Here is a 15512-nt window from a genome sequence, read left to right as displayed (position 1 = left end):
ATAACTTCCTTTTCACTTGGGGGAATATATAGGAACGGAAGGCAGGTGGAGGGCCTAGGTGCAGTATTTTATTTCTTAAAGAAAAGAAGGAATAACTAAGGCAAATATAGTAATAACTTGACAAATGTGGGTAGTAAGAATATAGAAGCTCTTTACCATATTCTATAGACTTTACTTATGTTGAAGACATTTTATTAAAAAATAAAACTTGGTATTTTTCTTTTTTTTCTTTTTCTTTCTGACTTATTTCACTGAGCATGATTCCCTTCTAGCTCCGTCCATGTTGCTGCAAACTGCATGTGTTTATCTTTCTTGATTGCTGAGTAATATTCCATTGTGTATATGTACAAAGTGAAAATCAAAATCAACAAGCAACTATAAACTAGAGACACACTATGGGGGGTGAGGAGCAGGGAGAGGAAGGATTAGGGTCAAAATAAGGGGGGTGCAATTTTATGGGGAATAGAACCAAAATAAAAATGCATACATTGTGCAAAAATGAAAAATGATATAAGAATTACATAAAACAAAATATTTAAAAAATTAAAAATTAAAACTTGGATAGTTAGGCAGTATGAGTCAATTCAACAATTCAGATGATATAGGTTCTGTTGATTATCTTCATTTATACATGTAGGCTTTGTCACTGTGATAAAATTCTTTCCTACCTAAGGATACTAAAAAATGTAGCCATTCCACTGAAATCTCTTAATGATTCTATAAATAGAAATGAATCAACCTCATCTGACAAGAAGGCTGCTCGGGATGATGCAAGTCTGTTTATGGCCCACTGTCCGGCCTCTCCTGAGCCCCACACAGATGCCCACAAGTTCCCTCCTCCTCCTGCCCCTTCTTTTGCTCTCTCTCTCCTGTCGCCACTGCACTAAGGGGCATTTTCACTCACTCACTCACTCTGCCCTTCCACCTGTGCTTCTGAAAGGAGCTTTCCAGGGAGGGCAGAGAACTTCCAAGACACTAGTTTCTCATGAACACAGATCATGGCAGAATTCCCTGAGCCCCATCCCTACTGGGGAGAGGAGGCAGATTCCAAGAGAGGAGGAAGGAGACAGGGAGACTTGGCAAAGGGGTGGAGGAGGAGATGCCCATCCCGCCACATAGTCATCAGGCAGCGAAGAGCCAGGCTGTCCCCACCAGCCGTCTCGAAGATGATGGTGAGGACACTTCCAGGCAGAAAGTACTTTTCATAAAGTGCCTTTGGATTAGGTTTCAGAAAATGGCATTAGCTGTGGTGGTGATGAATGGTCTTTTAAGCCTACAAAACATTCATCAGCTCAGCACTCAGGCCCTTCAGGTAAAGCAAAGAGAGAACATTGACTGGGAACGTGAAATATGGGGCAGTTCACCATCCACTAACTAAAATGTTTCATCTGGTAATCACTCTGGAGCAAGATTTATTTTTGGTTTCACAAACATCTTTTTAATTTAAATTAGATTTAAGGGATCCTCTCCCTCCATCCTCTGACTTCTCAGAATTTAGCATGGGCTGACTTCTATTTTTCCATTAACCCTCTCCTAATCATCTCCAGTCAAGTGTTTCCAAAGAGACATTTAAAGGGGGAGATGCATAATTATCATTAGCTCCACTGGAAGTTTGGGGTGAGGATGTTTTGTGGGAAGTGGTCCGGGAATTCTTTTCATGAAAGGGATTATGGCAATTATATGCGATTGGAATCTGTCTTTCCAAACTTGTTCAGCAATCCTTGACCCCTGCTGGGAGCTTGGCTGGGACAGTCTCTACTCTGTGGTGTCATTTTTTGTTCTTGTCTACTCCACCCAGAGTCAGTCATATAATCCCCACTCTTTACCCCACAGCACTCTCTGGTTCCTTCTCGAAGGTGTCTATCATTTTTTCCCCACATGCCCACCACTAGCCGCATCACCTGTGAGTTCCCTGTACCCCGGAGGCCCTCTCACTTAAGAGAGAGTCTCCGTACCTGGCACATAGCAGACACTTGGTGAGCAAACACTCGGTGAGCGAAGGAAGCCATCTTCCTAGTGTAGAATATCTGTTTGATTCCTGACAGAGTGAGAAAGAAAGGTAGCCAGGAGGCAAGCAAAGATGCCACAAGGAAGGAAAGAGGAAAATAAAGAAAATTGTATCCCGTGACAAAACTAATTGAACACCACTTTCTAGCTAGTAAGACATGACTTGAAGACGAAATCTTGAAAAGGGTAGAGAATCTTGAAGACAGAAAACACCCTGACCCATGGCGTGCTGACGAGTCTCAGAAATAGATTAATTTCTTAAGATTTACTTACTATGTACCCTGTACAATTACCTTTCATTTCTGAATGCAGTCTTTTCAATTTCCTTAGAACAACTTCAATATAACAATACCTTAAATTGAACTCCCAGTTAAGTTTGAATTTCTTTCTCTCTCTCTTTCCACTATTCTCTGTCTGCTTAAACATTAAGAATGTCTTTGTTCTTCATCAAATTTACTCAAGTATCCCATTTCTTGGAGATGTCAGTTTGGAAACCCACAAAGGATGGCTTTTGTTTGTATGTATTAGATAAAAATTATCTGATGTTGAGATGGAATTTGTAGCAAAATCCCCATGCTTCTCTTTTCCTTGCAGGGATTTACTGAAAGGGGTGTATTTATAGACATGCAACATCCTCTGTGATCGCCATCAATACCCATGGGAACTGCTTCTATTTGCTTGTGGATTGTCTGCATCGTTCTATCATCAGCATCAGATGTGTACGTAAAATCAAATAGAATTTTGATTTGTGAGGATTCAGAGAAGAACTTGTTCACCTATGTGAATTTCTTTTTATCTCTCCTTCTAGGTTAATCCTCATTACTGATATTTTTGTCACTGCGCTAGCTCTATGCTAGGCAATGTGCTAAGTGTCACGTGCCCACAGAGTTTTAGTGCCAAAATTGGCTCTGCAGGGACCTGGGTTTAGATCTCTTTACCCCACCTAAATCTCATCAGCTCTCTGCGCAAAATCATCCTCAATGAAATACTATCTAATATTTAAAAAGAACACAAGACACTTGCCATGGAAACACACCCTTAAGATAATTCCCCACCTGCTCTTCCTTTACAACAGGTTGTCTTGCAAATTCAGGAACCACCTCTGAGCACATTTATTGACAAGCTACAATACCTGACCCCAACGCGCCAAGCAGGCTGTTCTAGGGACGGCAGGAACAGACGCAACAAGGGCTCTGTGAGCAGAGAGAGATGCTCAGTGTTCCACTAGTCAGATAAGAAAGAAGACGCCTTGGAAAAACGCTGTGATTTCAATAGCAACTCTGTATACACATGTAAACCACTGCGTACCTCCACTTTCACTCCAAAACGGAGGGCACTGTCTTACCCCATCCAGGCTGTGATAACAAAACACCCCAGACTCAGTAGCTTATAAACAACAGCCACGTTTTACTCACAGTTCTGGAGGCTGGAAATCACAGATCAAGGCACCCGCACGGTTTGGTCCTGGTGAACAATCTCTTCCACTGCAGAGTGTCAACTTCTCCCTGTGGGGGTGGGGTCGAGGAAGCTCTCTGGGGTCTCAAGGGCACTAACCCTTTCATGGGACCTCCACCCTCATGACCCAATCACCTCTTAAAGGACCCACCTCCTAACATCGTCATAGTGGGCTTAGAAGCTCAACCTATGAATTTTGGGGTGGGACACAAGACTTCAGAACATAGGAGTGTTTAATATGACTCCACAAATGGCAGCAGTGCCATCTTGGACACAAATGCCTGTGCTCACTGCAGCACAGAGATGTTTTCAGGCTTCCTCCTTAGGACTACTCTACACTGCGCCCCAAAGTCCCCTCTTGGTGATACTTCTTTCCTGCCACCTTCTGCTCCCATAGATACAAGTGTCACCTCTCAAGTAGCGCATCACCTCCCCGGTCCAGTCCTGCTCCCACCAGCCCCCACCTGGTATTTGCTTTCTTCATCTTTTTTTACATTGGGCAAGAGAACTAAATACAGAACTTTTGTAAATTCTGCATAAATATAGCCAAAATGACACTAACAAAGCATATGGTCATCACACTAACAAAGCAATGTAATAGGCATTTTGTTCTCTCTCTCTGTCTCTATCTCTCGCTTACTTCTTCAGGGTGGAAACCAAGGTAGGAAAGTCCTAATTCGCAGCTTCGGATGTCAGCCAGTCTCTTTCCTGTCTGCTGATTGGACATGGGTAAGTGATTTACACTCTCTAGACCAGTGCTGTCCAGTGAGCTCCCGGGATGGCGGTCACGTCCGGTCTAGAGTCACCAGCCACATGTGGCTACTGAGCACATGAAATATGGTTGGAGAACTGAATTGTCGATTTTATTTATTTTGATGAACATAGATTCAAACTTAAACAGCCACATGTGGCTGGTGGTTATCATAACGGCATGAGGGATGATGGCTCCAGGGATGCCAAGCACCCAAGAGCTTGTTTCTGGAGGGGAATAGATGATGCAGAAGGGACTCCCTCTCCCTGCTTCCCTCTCCAGTTCCTCTTCTTTCTCGCCCTCCTCCTCCTCCTTCCCCTTTCTCTCTGACACATTCCATCACCTTCAGGGACCAAAGGGTTAATTCCCAAATAGCCCCAGCAAGGCCACCTGAGATCTTTGTCTTGCCAAAAAAACGCCTCCATGCTGAATTTGCAGAAAGGTTTTCTTTCTCCTCCAGAGCGCTGAACAAGGTTATTAACAGGCCCTTTCAAGTTTTCCCTTTGGGAAGCTGTACAAACAGCTGCACTAAAAGGAAGAGGAAGAAGTGCTAATGCATCTGGAACTCGTCCGCACACCTTCTAGCGCCCCAGGCTGTACCCGGGCAACCTTGAGGTGGAAGCAGCGCCAGGCAGCACAGTTTGGAGGCCTGAAGAGTTTCAGCAAAGCTCACTGCTGATGAGAGAGCCGCCAGGGCCTGCCCTATTCAGCCATATCAGGGAGAACAGTCTGTTCCCCAAGATAAAGATGGGTTTAGTTTTACCATGATTGGGAGATGGGGTGCTGATTTCTCCACTTGAAGACCTTGCTGACTGTGAGAACTTCCTGCTGGACTTGAAGGTGCCCGAGCTCCCATGGGCTCACAGCGCTGCATCTATCTGTGTGTTGTGCTGGGGATGCAGAAATCCTGTAGGAGCTGTAACAAGGAGAGGAGGCAGTGAACAGGCAACCTGGTGTAAAGACAGTCAGCTGGTGAAGGTCTCAGCTTGCACAGTTCACTGTGTCGCCTGGGAAACCCCCTGCTCCCCTCTGGACTTCACTTTCTTCATCTCACAGGTGAGAAAGCTGGACCAGGTCCGGATGGAAAACGTGCTCATCTCACAGGTCAATCCGTGATGGTGTTGACTCTGTGTGGAGAGGGATTCAGAGGTCACGCCCTCGCTCTTCAACAAAGGGTCAGGCAGCCAAACTGCATCCGTTAGCCACAGCCAGGGGAAAGAAAGACTGATGACACATCTCTCTTATTTATTGTCCTGGGAGAAGATGATCTGTGAATCCCTCCTAGATGAGAAAATTCTGTTACTTCGACACTAATATTTCCCTTGATGCTTAAATCCAGATCATTATTGTTATCCCCTCCCAATCAAACCTTAGCTCATCTCCGCCTTCTGAAAAAATAGAGCATTATAGACTGCTTGTAGATATCAAAACTGAAAACATATAAAGCACAGAACTTAGTCTCTCCATTTGCCAGTTTGCAGCTCCTCTCTGCCCTGAGCTCTGCTGACATTCAAAGACAGAGTGTGCAGCCCCGCCTTGGCCTTGCTGGTATTTTTCCTTCTCCCTCAGCCCTGGTCACGTCGTGCCTACCTGAGCGTCCATCGCTCCCCCCAGATGCCGGGAGCCACATCTGAGCAGCTGGAGAGCTCCTGGGCAGGGTTTTGATCAAAGCTGGGCTTTTCAGTCCATTGTGTTCTCCTCAGATAAGCTGTCACTGTTCTTTTTCTTTTCCGTCGTTTAGAGGAAGTGCTCCTTTGCACAGCAAAATTCCATTCAACAAACACTTTCCAGTGTCAATTGTGGGCCGCTCTGGTGCTAAGTGCAAGAGAAAAATAAAGATGAATAAGACAGCGCCTGTGTCCTTGAAAGGGTCACACGCTGGTGAAGGAGAGAGACTTGGATACAACCAGAGGTAATAAAAATCAGCCTGTGATAAATACTTTAAAAGGGGCATTCAAACACAGAACACTCAAAGGGTGGGATAGAGAAAAACACATTCTGCATGAGCGGGCTTTGGGTGGGCTTCCAGAGGAGCTATTTGAGCTTGGCAGGGCAGGTCTAGGCTTGGGGGGTGGGTGGGGGAGTGAGGAATGGGTGTTTTCCAGTGAAAGTAGCCAATATGTGCAGAGTATGGGGGCCAGAGGGGCTTGGTGTGCCTCAGGAAGAGGGATGAGTGGTCCAGGCTGGAAGGATGGGACGTTTTGTATAACAGCAGTGGAAGGGGCGTGAAGACACTGGGGTCAGAATTTAAGGGCCTCAAACATTCCATTTTACAAAAATGATATTGAACAGTTTTTAAAGGTAACCATCAGCCTGGGGAGGACATCACAGGCCCTGCCCTCCGGACGCTGCAATGAAGTCGCTCACACACAAAGGACCTTTGCAATACGATGTACGATTGCTTCTCAAAGGCAGAAATAAGGAGAAGTGTCGGGGTGGGCGTCTAATGTCCAATCAGGATTCTAGAAAAGGGACTGATGAGCAACTGGGAGACAGGATGCAAGATTTTTCTTGGCACTGAGAGCAGTGTAAGCAAAGCCTGGAATCATATTCTTTCACATTTGGGAAATTGCAATGAATTAGGAAGGGACAGCACGGAGAGCCAGTGGGGGAAATTGATGGAAGCTGAGGCCAGAGAGCTGGAGGCTTAGTGTGAAGGATGAAGGACACACTTACCTTCTTAGAAAGCGAATTATAAATTTTAAAAAATTTCAATGGAGGATTTGATCCCACTAATAGTGCCCATTTTAAATGACCCATGATGTGTGGCATGTAATCATCACCCCACACTTATCAGTCCTTATCATTTGAAGGTCAGTTAATTTTCTACTTTGTGCTGTGGTGCCATATGCTCGGACCTATATGTTACAAGATGACATTTTATTCTGATATGGAGATCCTCTGTCATCCTGCCTGACGCTGAGCAGTGGATGGAAACTTGATGACTTGAATGTTCAGTGTCACAAACCACATCACCGCTGGGCATATGCGGTGATGGAGAACTTGCATGTGGTCAGAGCGACTTAGGAAATGAAATATGCTTAATTTATATTTAAACTTAAATAGCCAGATATGGCTACTGGCTGCCATATTGAATACTGCAGGTCTAGCCCTCAAAAACATGAGCATCTGAGACATGAAACATGACAGGAACAGATGACATACAGTTTTTGCCATTTTGTGCGGTGCCCCAAAATGTTGGTTTATGGTGGATGCAAGTGCAGGGGTTACTGCCTGGTTGTGCTTGAATCAGAAGCCGCCTTTGTGTTGGGGGTCAGTGGAGGCCGCCTTTAGGGGTGAGTCTGGAGATGCCCTGGTGCTGTGCCTCAGCTGTAGGGATGCCCCCTGGTGTAGGCCAGTGTTGCATCAGGCAACGCCACACTGATAAAGAAACGGGAGCTGTGCAGCAGACTATATAAAGCAGGATGCTGCTGAAGAGCAAGATCCTGGCCTTTTTATTGATAGAATAATCAGACAACATCAGTTGTGAGGAGAAGGAGGGAAAAAGGAAAAGGGAAAGAAGGTCTCTAGAAACTGTGTTGACATCTGTATTATCAGGCATTGGGGGTCTGCTCTCCAGGCACTTCTCATCTGCTTGATGACCTGGTATTGTAATTGAGATCAAGCCCTAGTTCCCCAGCCATGGTTTCAATCTTATCAACAAGGTGGTCCACTGATCAGCTTCTGGGGTCCCTTGTTATACATGAGTATTCAGCCCCCCTGTGTGTTTCCAGTCATACCTCATGATGCATACCCTTCCCTGGGTGATCAAGCTTTAAGCTCTTGGTTGATTTGAAAAGCACCTTGTAAGGTTTGGCTCTGACTGATTGATCAGGCAGTTCTGACCTTGTATAGGAATGCAGACCTGCAGGTAACAAAAATGGTGGCCGAATAGGCCATTAAGGATTAGCAGATCCACAGGCCAGGGGGAGTGAGGAAGCACAAGCGTGTTGACCATCACCAGGGTCAAGACTAAAGCACTTCTGACAAGTGGTTTCCAGGCAATTGAGCCAGTCCATTCAGTGGCTGCTGGGAGTGGGTGGTTTGTGGCAGGACGGATGCTAGATGGTCCTGTGGGGTACTTTTGATTAAAGGAAAAAAGCAGATTATTAATGAATGGAAATATGTGTGTTTGGAAATATGTATACGTGTAATATCTGTATATTTTCTGTTTTCCAAGAAGACCTAAAAAGAGATGGAATCAATATTGGGAAATGTAACTGTTTTGTTACCAAGCTGTAATGAGAGAGAGAGAGAGAGAGAGAGAGAGAGAGAGAGAGAGAGAGAGAGAGAGAGAGTTAAATAAAATTGCCTGCAAAAGAGCTGGGCGAGAGAAGCACATCTCAGAGATTCCTACCCTAGTCAGACTCACTTAGCCCCTTAATCCCTTACATTGGCAGCTGAATCCCAAGGACGAGTTCTGGTGCACAGAGAAGCAATAAACAAACACAGCGCAGGGCTCCAGGCACCATGGGAAAAAAGTCGCCCATTGCTTGTAAATAGATTGCAATAAAACAATAGCGACGGAACATTTAGTGGAAGAGAGAGTCAAGCGAGAGGAGCTCTGGTGTGGTGGCCTTTAAGCTGCAGGAACAAAGAACATTGAAATGGACTCAGATGAATCCTTTAAAGACAACCAGCTTTTGAAGGCTTATTAATCAACCTCTTGGGCAGAATACCAGACAATTTTTACTGGAGTGAAGGCAAAAACAAATAATAAAAATATAGTCAATCAATCGTCTAGAAGATGTGTGTTCCGATGTCAACAGGCCCTTCTCCCTGCTTTATTTTCATGTATCTGCAGTGATAGGACTTAACATCTGCCTTTCAAAAACTACAAAAGGGCCTCCCCAGTGGCGCAGAGGTTGAGCGCTGGGTTGCGAAGCTGCCCGCGGCCTCTGCGGTGCCAGTTCGATCCCCGGCTGCTCCCCGGCCCCCGGAGGAGGGTCCCACATGGCGCGCAGACCTCTCCTGCCGCCCGCTGCTCCCCTCAGCAGTGTACTTCAGTCCTTCTGCCTGCTCTGCTCCCAGCTCTGGCTCTGGTGAATTCTCTCACCCTCCCGTGCTTCTGACTGTACCCAGTGCTTGTATAAACAAAAACTAACAAAGAAACAAATAAATAAACATGCCTCTATTAAAAAAAAAAAAACGGGAAATTTAGATTTAATAAAAAAAAAAAAAAAACTACAAAAGAGTGGAAAGCAGTTTATCACGGACATCTGTGGGAGTCTCCCCAGAATTTGCTTTTCCTTTCCGTTGTCCAAACACCTGGTTCCTAATTGGGGTTCATGGGATTCTGACTTACCCCACCCCCGCAAGCTGGCAGGGTGTAGGGTGGGGAGCAGGACTTATGCTGAGCCCACAGGGTCATCTCAACCTTGCTGGTCATTGGTAAGTCGGTTCTAATAAGTTCTCAATTATTTATACCCAAAGAATCTGGACTAATGTAGTGTTCCCACGTCGGCGTTCAGGTCCTCAAGTGCACCTACTATTTGTTTCCTGTTTCTGCTATAACTAATGACCGCAAACTCAGTGACTTAAAACACACAAGTCTATTATCCTACCTGCCGTAACTCAGGAATTTGACACTGTCTCACTGGACAGACATTCTTTCTAGAAGTTCTGGGGGACAATCCCTTTCCTTGATTTTCCATCTTCTGGCAGCACCCACACTTGTGGGCTGTTCCTGCATCTTCAAAAGCAGCAACAAGGTATCTCCATAACCCGCTTCCCTAGCCACAGCTCTCTGACTCACAGCTACCTCCCTCTTTTAAGGACACTCTGCTGGGCCCACCTGTTTTTATTGGGCCCACCTGGAAAATCCCCAGGATAATCTCCACATCACAAGGTCAGTTGCCTAGCAACCTTAATGACTGCAGATGGCTGTAATTTTAATTCTCCTTGGCCAAGAAGGTAATATATCCACAGGTTCTGGGGATCAGCACATGGGCGTTTGGAGGAGAGCAACCTGCCCACCATATTTAAATCATCTGGGCCTTTCTTCCACATCACACCTCCACATCACACTAGCTGCCTCCGTGTTGACTGGAAGGCAGCTGGGCCTTAGAGATTTGGGGTCAGATGAAGTTCACTTTAGGTCTGTTTCTTATGCAGCTTGGTGACTTAATTTTGCCCTTTTGACATGTCGACACTGTGGCATTATGTCAATATTATTTTAGAAAACTTTAAAAATGATTGCACATTAGGAATTAAGACATCTCTGCCTCCACCCCATCTCTTACCTCTGGGAATAAATAAATCTTTAAAAAAGTAAAAAAGATCTTTTCTTTCTTTTTTTAGAGTATTATCTAATATGGAGGTCACATTGGTTTACAGCACTGTGTACGGTGCAGGGACCTAGGTCCACCCCTCTTCAGATGGATGTCACCACACCACACCCACCGCCAAAGCCCCCAGAACCCTCTATCACCATCCCTTGGGCTCCTCCAATCTGCTCCTTACCCTCCTCTGTACCGCATGTGGCCTCAATTCTACAGAGTTCTAGACTTTGTTTTGATTTATTTTGTTCCTTTGTTCTGTTTCTCTGTATTCCACGTGTGAGTGAAATCATCCAGCATCTTTCTCCTCCTGACTTATTTCTCCAAGCCCCATCCCCTCCAGCTCATTCTTGCTTCCCTGTTCCTCCACAGCATCTAATCTCTCTTCAGATGCTCACATAATAAAAATGGTGTCGCTGATTGTGTGCACGCTGATAAATGAGAATTTATCACTGAGCCAAGCATGTCTTTTAGGATGCACTTTCTCCCAAGATCTGGGTGGGATTTCTTACCCTACTAGGGGTGACCACACTCACTCTCCAAGGAGACCTGCATGGGTTAAAATCAAGAATCCCCTACTAGATACAAAATATATTATCTTTCATTAAATACAACCACAAAACTGTCCTTTACCTAATACATTTCTCCAGAGTCCCTACTACGTTGTGAAGTCAGTGAGAAATAGTGGGAAGGTGACAAAGAGCAAAATAAAAAACTGGGAAAAGCCTTGGCTTGAACCAAAAAGATGTGTAGGTGTCCTGTCTGGCTGTCTCCCCTGAATTATCTCCATTTTTTTCTGTCTTTGAGCTATTTTACAGCTCTGTAAATTGTGGAAAACTGATAGCAATGCAAATGATTCTTGTTCATAGAAATGCAAATTCCACCCCATGGAATGCAATTGATTCTTGCCCTGTGGATATTGGCCGGGGTTGCCAGTTGTGTTTGTACATTTTTTCAACATTTCTGCTGCCTACATGTTTGCCTGCTCTATGGGTTCTCCTTTGAACCATTTGTCAACATCTTACCGGTTTCCTCATTAATGAAAGAGCTAAGTAAAAATTGTTGAGATGCATTCATCTTATATTTGCAAGAGCCACAATTTTACTGGTTTTCTATGTTTGCCCCATAGCAGCACCATGTGGGCCTGCTGGAGGTTATGACCTGAATAGACACGAGCCATGGCATCGCAGACAACTGCCCATCAGTAGGCTCTTAAGGGACCCCAAAAGTCCAGAACAGGGGATCTGATAGTGTCTTCTTGATCAGAGTTTCCCATGAAAGTGACACTTGAGCTGATCTAGGAGTTTACAAAGTATGTATAGGAGGAGAGAGAAATTCAGGAACAAGCTAGCCTGCCATGCCAGAGGCTCAAGATTATTTTCCCCAGAAGGAGATTTGTAGTCCTAGGGGAGAGTAGGCTTTGGACAATAATTCAGAGAAGCTGGAAGTTTTGGCAGCTGCCATTGTCTGTGCTTCATGATAAGAGAGTCTGCCAGTGAGCAATCTTCAATGGGCTGGGGCCAGGGGTTTGGAGAGATGGGAGCCCAGAACCTGGGGGTTGGTTACCTCTTTCCTGGGATGAATGTTCTAACCACTCACTTTGAAGATCAAACATTCTCCTTTGAAACACAGTCACTCCAGGCCCTACTTGCGATGCCTCATTTTTGAAAAGTAGGACCATTAAAAGAGCAGGAATCTGCCTTTTCTCTGTGACCAGTGTGGCCTTTAAACCTATTTTTCATCAAAACTGTGGGCTTTTAATTAGCATCATTTCACAGTTCCCTGACTTTGTATTCTGCTCCCTGGTTTCAGGTTCGTTCCTGTGCAGACACGGTTAAGGGAATGTCACCCTCGGGTGCCTGTCCGTCCCTGTGCTGCATTGTGTCTATACCACAGGTCATCTCAGTGTCTTTTCCAGATGACCCCATCTGGAACAGCAGCCCTGCCTCCCTCTCTACATTCTTACCCTGAAGGACTAGCAGTGGCCAGCTCTTGCCCAGTTCCAAGAAAATTTTATCTGAGATCAAGGAGAGGGCAGAAAGGAGGGCGAAATACCAATTACGATGTCTCTTCTTGATCCTTAAGAACTAAAACAAAACCTCTCAATTGATTCCTGTCTGTATTTGGTGGAAAGTACTTCTAGCTGAGGAAGCCACTCAGCTGATCGTACTTACTCAAAAGGAACACAACTCCAATGAAGAAATTCAAGTGAAGGTTTGACCGTTGGCACATATTGGCATGGAGTTGGCCTTAGGGGATGGGGGAGGGATCTCACAGCCCTAAAGAATCTCCTTCATAGATCACTTATGATGTTGCAAATTCTCTCTGTCAATTTCATTGGCCTATTGTTAAGTGGAGTTGCTTCTACATAACGTGGGTGTATGTGAGTTCAAAGGTTCGTTTGCCCAACTCAATATCTGCCTTCAAAATGTTCACCATTTGGTCTCTGCAGGTATTAACATCTACGTGTGCAGGAGACCAGCAGATCATTTATACCCTGGAAGATCCCCACTGATAGGAGACTATGTTGGTTTTATATTTGGCAATCACAATAATAACAGTATCCTACCTTTATGAAGCCCATGTGACAACCATCACACCAAATATTCACATGGATTAGTTCACTTATTCTACCCCAATGCCCTGTGAGATTCCTTTTATAGACAGAAGTAGCACCAGAGAGGTTAGATGGTTTGTGCACAGCCACACCAAGACTGGTGTCCAGGATTCTGACCAAAGATGTCTGACTCCAGCATCCACTCTCTTAGGATGCAAGTTTTTTTTCCTATGCACTCTCTTTGTAACTTATGTGGTCAGTGCTATAGGGAGTGGCGATCTCTCACGTTGTTTTAAGCTCTGAAAACTGCTTCTCAACCCATGAAGCAATTAACCTAAGGCTTTGGTTTCAACCCTGTCTGCAGAGTAGAATTACTCAGAGCTTAGAAAAATCCCTGCCTGGGCTTATCCCCCACGAGAAGACTCTCATTTACTTGCTCCAGGGTTGGGACCATGCTTCACCTCACTAAACAAAGATGGAAATGTTGGCTCCAAATCTTTGCATCAAAATTCTTGAACACCATTCCAGGGGCAGAGATGCATACTCCAGCTGGGATTTGGTGGTCGCACTGTGCGAGTTCACACACCTGGCACAGGGACCCCCTCCAGGCTCCCCTGTCACCGTTGTCTCTGTGTCTTCAGTGTTCTAGACACAGAAATGCTTATGGTGTCTGTCACGAGGGCACCGTGTTTCTGGTCTGTGTGTAGAACATACCCTCCTCCCATTCAGTGGATTCTGGCTCATCTGTTTCATCTGTAAAAGTCTTTGTAAGATAAAAAAAAGAGAAGGCCATGTGAGGTCAGAAGCTCAGGGAGGAGTTCTGTGACATGAGCTGAGGACAAATGGACAAGGGGAGGAAACAGATCCTCCTCTAGAGTTTCCAAAAGGAAGTAGCCCCATCCACACCTTGATCTTAGCTCTGATTTCAGACTCTGATCTCTGGAACTAGCAGATAAGAAACTTGTGTCATGTTAAGCTGCTAACTCTGTGGCAATCTACTGTAACAATAATAAGGAACTAATGCCACAGAGCACCATGCACCATGAGGAAGAGCTTAGGTCAAGAAGAACAGAACTCATTGTAGCACTGTAAGCTAGGGGGTGACCACAGGTTAAGGAAACTTGACTATGGCAGCAGAAGAGCAGGATCAGATCCTCTCACAGAAGCTGAGAGGAGAGGTGGTTATGGATGTGGATGTGGAAGGGGTGGTATCAAGTAGTGTGATCCACTATTTCCTTTGGCTAAGGGTTAAGGGGGTTCCCAAGATGAATGATTTTCTATTTTTAGATAGACATGGTCCAGGCAAACCATCCAGGAAACTCCTGGGTTATGGGACTTACATTACTAAAATTGGGAACTTCCCAGGCAACCCTAGATGAATTGATCACCCTGATGAGAGGGGACCAAATTGGAGTTAGATGTGAGGAAAGAGCCAACAGAACTTGCTGACTAATTTCGGGTGAGAGATGGAGGATCTGGATGGCCCTAGATTTGGGCATGGTGTTATGGATGGTGGTTCCATTTGGATCCTGAGGGAGATGAAGTGAAAAGCAAGCTGGTGGGAGTTAGAGGCCAACTGGGACTGGAACACCTTTGGGGAGCAAGACATCAACAAAACAGCAATCGGTGCCACTAAAATCAACTTATTCTACTTCACCATTTTGCTAAGCACCAGCCCTGCAGTTATTGTGTCCAGAGGCTATTTTTTCTTCATTTGAAAGAATCACAACAACAGTTACATCCTTACAAATTGAGTTTGTCTTCTAAGGTGTTTGCTAGAGCTTTACAAGAGGCTTAATCAGTTTCACATGAATTAATGATGGCTATCAAATGGGGGGGGAAGCATGAATTCCAAATAAATACTTATTGCATAATTGAAGTTGCAAGAATCCACTATGAATAAAATATATTTGTATTTACAATGCATAAATATAATGGTGACTCTGTGGGGCGACACACGGCTTTTTGATAAGAACCCTGAACAGTGTTAAATTAGTAATAGGCTGAATACATTTCTTAATTATGTCACTGGCGTCCTCAGGAACACCATTTGCAATAAATTGAGTCGCATTTGTATGCATGCAGTTCAAGGAGAAAGTGCTGTATTTTGAAAATCCTAATGTACTCATGGGAGCTCAGGTTAATGTCATCGACTGCTGAAAATTAGTCCTTGGTTTCAGAGCTTGCAATTGTATTAAGACTTATCATGTACTCTTTTCATCAAGGTAATAATTACTATAGATTTACATATCCCGCCACAAGCAGAAACAAGGATCCTTCAGGGCTTTTTGAAATGGCAATCAGTTACAGGAGAGGAGCAAGCAGGAGATACATGTTTCTGTGTCTATAGATACAGACACATACACACATATTCCTATGTTGTTCTGCTTTGAAAAGTAATTTTTGTTTATCAAAAAAGATCCTTAACAAGTGAAGATGAAAATCACAAAAAAAAAGAAATATA

Source organism: Talpa europaea (assembly GCF_964194135.1).
Source record: "Talpa europaea genome assembly, chromosome: 12".
In the NCBI taxonomy this organism is placed as follows: domain Eukaryota; kingdom Metazoa; phylum Chordata; class Mammalia; order Eulipotyphla; family Talpidae; genus Talpa; species Talpa europaea.
Note: the sequence above shows the minus strand (reverse complement) of the source record.